Below are 5,063 nucleotides of genomic sequence, written 5' to 3' on the forward strand. Positions count from 1 at the left end.
TAGAGAGTAGTTTCTATGAATTGTAGATTTTTGGCTTATTTTTAGTTGTTTATAATGATTCAGTTATTGATTTCTGCATCCATATCAAGGTACTAACTGTGTGCAAATTAAATTTTTATATTGTTCTGTGAAAATCAATTTTGTATTTTATGGTGATTGTGTGTACTTGAACTTTTAACATACATGTAGGCATTGGCCGTTCACTGAAGCCCAGAGTGGCCAAGATTCTCTCATTCTTTAGTACTTTGTAGTGACTATAAGTATAGATCAGCCTTCCACTGAGACATAATTTTGTTTGTGTGACTTATAGCTATCTCTTTATAGTTTAAGTATGTTTCTAATTAAAAATATATCATTGCTTTTATTTCTTTATTCCAGAGGTGAGAAAAAGGGTCCAATTTCATTAAAGGAAGACTGAACTATTACGTCAAGCTTTGCAAAGACATGAAAACAATGCACACATTGCCGGGGGATCGCAGCCGCGATCACCACCGTAAACCTGAGAATGTTCACACACTTGGAGTGTGATTTCTGACCTCGTAGCTTCATCCTTACTCAAAAGAAGACATATAGGAGAAAGCCAATATCGGCTTTATTTAATACAATATAAAATCTAAACGCATGCTAGTAATAGGGTGGGAAAAACAAGACTATTTTCTTGCAGCATGAATATTAAACAGCAGAAACTATGGAGTAATTAGTGTTATGTCGATCAACGCAAACTGGTTTTGTACATATTGCGCTGCCGTCCGCGTGGTGGTGCGTAGACAGGGCAGACGGGGACGAACAGTAGGGACTCACAGCCCCTGCTCATGACATCTACAAATCTACACTTTACTGCAAGGCAGGATTCACCACTGCTGCAATAGTGGGAATGAGGCTTCTACCACAACTCACGTCTGTGTCTCAGAGACGTCTGAGAGGCGGGGCTCAGCTACGACGTTCCCTGAGCCAAGAGGAAACACATACATGTATTTCTATACGCTCCTTGGCCTCAGAAGCCTGCGGAGCGTGCAGAACGCATCCCGGAACAGAGACCCTCAGTACGGAGCCTGTGTGGGCTTCCGGCGCCACGGTGGCTACCCCGGGCATTGACATCACACCGCTTCGACGTTACAGTCTTCCGGGTTAACATTATCCGCCTCCCATTGCCAGCAGTATCACTGAGCAGCTGAGATGAGCTGCCCAGAAGTTACCTGTGGGCACCACCACAAAGGCCTGCTCTTAATCCGTGTGCTTCCCGGCCTTACCGGGCTAAGGGACTCGGAACTGCTTCACAAATACAATTCAGATTAATTCCAGGATGGTTAGAAAGACTTAGGGGAAAAGATACTTGCACCCACCAGTTAACCAAGTATTGGCCTGATTGTTTAACTATAGGATGAAAATTACATATTCTTGTTACACTTAATAACAATATAACAGGAAGTAGAAAATGACAGCTGTACTGAATTTATTTAATGTAAGAATCAACTGGCTGAAATGATGCTCACAAAACCAGTACCAAGGACAGTCAGTACATGAACAAAGCAGCCCTGCGTGGTGCGTGAGATAAGCTAAGTGGCTTTTCATTGTCTAGGTTCTGCATCAGTAGGCTGCAGAGTCCCGTGCTGAGTGTGCTGCTAGAAGGTGGGTCCCAGCTGCAGTGGGGGGGCCTCTGAGCCGCGGCTGGAAGGATAGGCCCCATCTCCCTGCTGGCCTCCCTGGGGGCAGCTCTCTTGCACCTCAGTCTTGGGCTGGGATTCCCCAGCTTGTGACCCAGCTGACACGGACTGCATCTCCGAAACCATAAGCCTCATAAATCTTCTCTCCTTAAATCGTATGTGTCATGGATTTTGTAAACTAATACATGCAGTATGCTATCAGTGATTCAAAGTTTTCACTCCAACTAAATAGCACATATTAATGATAGCACAATGTATGCATACTGAAACTTATTTAAACACCTTTTAAAATATAAAAGTTAATATAATTTTCTTTTGAGCTACCAGGGATTAAAGTCAGGGCCTTCAGCTTGCCAGGCAGGAGCTTAAGCCCCTGAGCTATCTCCCCAGCAAAAGTTAATATAATTTTACAATTACGGAGAAGTCCTGGAATAATCACTAGGCACAGGATAATAATAACCTTGCATAAAGGGCAGGGCATGTAAGGAGAAAATTGTATTAACAAAAAACTATGTTAATATTCTATTTTTAACTGTGCAAGAGCATGCCTATGCACTATTGTAGGTGTCTAACTTTTGTCTGAAATATTTCCTAACATTAAACAAAAAGCCGTGAAACAGAGGATGCATAAACCAAGGAGTGGGGGAAAACAAGAGAGTCAGACTAAATACAGAATAAAGGGTAAACAGTTTTGAGAGCCAGAGTGTAGCTAAAATAATCCTTAGCTGCTTACCTTCTAACATGATTGTCACAAGAGTGACATGATTTACAGAAAGACAGCAAGGAATTTTGGCCTCTGGCAAGGGCCCCCTCCTTGGCGTCTCTGCGCCTCCCAGCCTGCCGTGCATCACATTGTCGTGCGCGTACTTTCTGCAGCGGAGGAGGCTGGCTCAGTGTTGCTGCTCCTCTCCACGTAGCACGCAGATGCCAGTTTCTTTGTCTGTTAGGTGAAGTCAGGTCATGTGCACGTGCAGTTCTCCTACTCCCGAGTCAACTTACTGTTCTTCACATTGGTTCCTCTTCCCCTCACAGCACAGGAATGGCCTGGTTTACAAATACTTCTCTTTTTTTGCCGAGTCTCAGTTTTTAATCTTGGCAGGGCCTCCCTTGCACACGTGCACCCTCGGCTTCAGATCTTGTTAAAAGCTGCAATGTCCACACTCTGCACATGCTCCTCACACTTGGTCACCTCTTCTTCCAACAAGTCGGTGCCCTCCTTGTCGTCCTCCACCACACACTGGATCTGCAGCTTGCAAGTACCGTAATGCACAGGGACAGCTTGGAGCCACCCCAGAGCAGCCCATCCACTGGACGGAGCGCACACAGGCCTCCAGCTTGGCATGTCAGTCTCCTCATCCCAAGTTTTGACATCCAGGAGAGTGGAGGACTTGGTCGCCAGCGAGGGCTTCTTGGATTTTTTTCTGCATAGTGCCTTAGCCTCTCCTCCTGCAGCCGTGCTGCCTCCTTGTCCTCCTCCTCATCTCTGCCAGCTAGGCCAATGTCATTGTCCTCATCATCATCCTTTAAAGGTGTGACCACCTTCTTGGTTGGGGGCTCCATTGGTGCATGGGAGATACATGCTGTGTCTGTGGGGCTGTGGCTCGATGGGTGGGTGAGCTCTTCCCCAGGCCTCCAGGCTAGAGATGGCCTGCTGCACATCCTGCACCATACTTCTCAGGTTCTGGTTCTCCACTTCCAGGCTGGCAACCCAGACAACAAGCCCACTGTGGTCTCCACCAGGCGCACTGGAGACCCCAGGGCCTGAGCTTCCAGACACGGATTTCGGAATGTTCTCTCTGGCTTTTGCAGTGTCACAGAGGATCACGCGGGCACCATTCTCCTGGAAGGTGGCACCAGCCACAGGCCCCTTCATCTGCTCATAGAATTTCCTTTCTGCATCATCATACTTGAACTTGTTGAACCAGATTTTTTCATGCACTAGGACATTGGTGCCCATTTTATACCAGCCAAGTACGTGGCAGCCCAGAAGAATCTACAGCGCGGGACTGCGAAGGAAAAAGTTACTAATACTTTTGTTCATGACCAATTTGACTCATGAAGAGAAGTGTTTGCAAAATGTTGCCTCATTTCCCAAACCCCACACCAACTGCAAACACGCATGTGGCCTTCTTCAGCGTGTGGCTGTGCTTCCTCCAGTTGAAGCCCAGTCACAAGCAGACCTGCGCACAGGTGCTGTGACAGTGTCCGTGCGCCACTCAGCTCATGCGCACTGATAGATCCAGAGAAGGTGCAGAGCAAGCATGGTGACCAGTTGGGAGTGGCAGGGAAGGTTGCAGGAAGCACAGAGCAGAAATCTCAGGACACGGCCTCCGAATTGAGGAAGGGAGCAGCGGAGAAGAAGGGTGTGGCCTTGCACGACTGGCCTGGCCCAGAGTAGCAAGGTCATGAGGTTGACAATGTCAATGATTTTGAAGAATAAAGATGCCATTGAAGAAGCTGATGTGGTGGAAAAAGCAAGGATGCTCATGGAGGACATGTGTGCTGGAGAGACGGGGACACCTTGGGAGTGCTCTCAAATGAGAACAGAGGGCTGCTGGCAGCATTGGTGCAGCTGCAGCCCGTGCAAAGCCAGGAGACTGCACTGCTTCACTGCGAGAAGCCCCTCTGTGCATTCAGCAAGCAGCAGATTTAATGCCAGAAGAGGGTGCTGAACAAATTCTGCAGAGAAGTGGCGTCTGCAGTGGGCCAGGACACGGGCAGACCTCCGGTTCTGAGCAGGCTGCTCCGGAAGCCAACAGGAGAGAACTCAAAGGCAGAGGATGCATTGCTCAGCAGGAGCTCAGCGTGCTGAAGCAAGGCCTCTTGGAAGAAGTTGCCTGCATCACGCAGAAGGAAGGGCACTGCTGCGCACAAGCCGTGAAGGACCGGCTGAAACTTCTTCTGTGTGCAGACGCAGTGCTGATCTGACATGACGCCACTGTCCCTGTGCCATTTCCAGAACACTCACCGTGCCAGGAAGGGAGCATGCAGAAGGCCAGGTGCCTGTCTTGTGGCAGGCCAGAGTGAAAACGTGGGTCACAAGGTGACTGCTTGTGGAACAGCTGCACAGGCGTTTGCGCCCACCAACAAGAAGCATCTGCCAACCCACAGCCTGAAAGATGTCTTCTTCTGATGGACAATGCTCCAGCACCCGTCCAGCCTTGGCGAACGATACTGGTGCTGAGTGTGACCTCGTGAAGGTCCAGCTCCTCCCCGCAACATGACACGTCTTCTGCAGCCCAGGGACCAGCAAGTCATCTGCACAAAAGCACTCTTTATCAGCTGTCTCAGTGTTGCTGAGAGGCGCCTTGATTCTGACAGAGTTCTGGAAGAAACACTGCAATGCCTTCCACTGCACCAAGCTCGGTGACAAAAGGGGAGATTTCATGCGTAAATCTC

The 5,063-nt window shown here is 48.5% G+C and overlaps 1 pseudogene; it reads right to left on the reverse strand.

The window, feature by feature from the left end:
- Positions 1-2,793: 2,793 nt before the first annotated feature.
- On the reverse strand, positions 2,794-3,621 carry LOC101576199 (annotated as a pseudogene).
- Between the last annotated feature and the right edge of the window lie 1,442 nt (positions 3,622-5,063).

Source organism: Octodon degus, unplaced genomic scaffold (assembly GCF_000260255.1).
Source record: "Octodon degus isolate 3935 unplaced genomic scaffold, OctDeg1.0 scaffold00228, whole genome shotgun sequence".
Taxonomy (NCBI): domain Eukaryota; kingdom Metazoa; phylum Chordata; class Mammalia; order Rodentia; family Octodontidae; genus Octodon; species Octodon degus.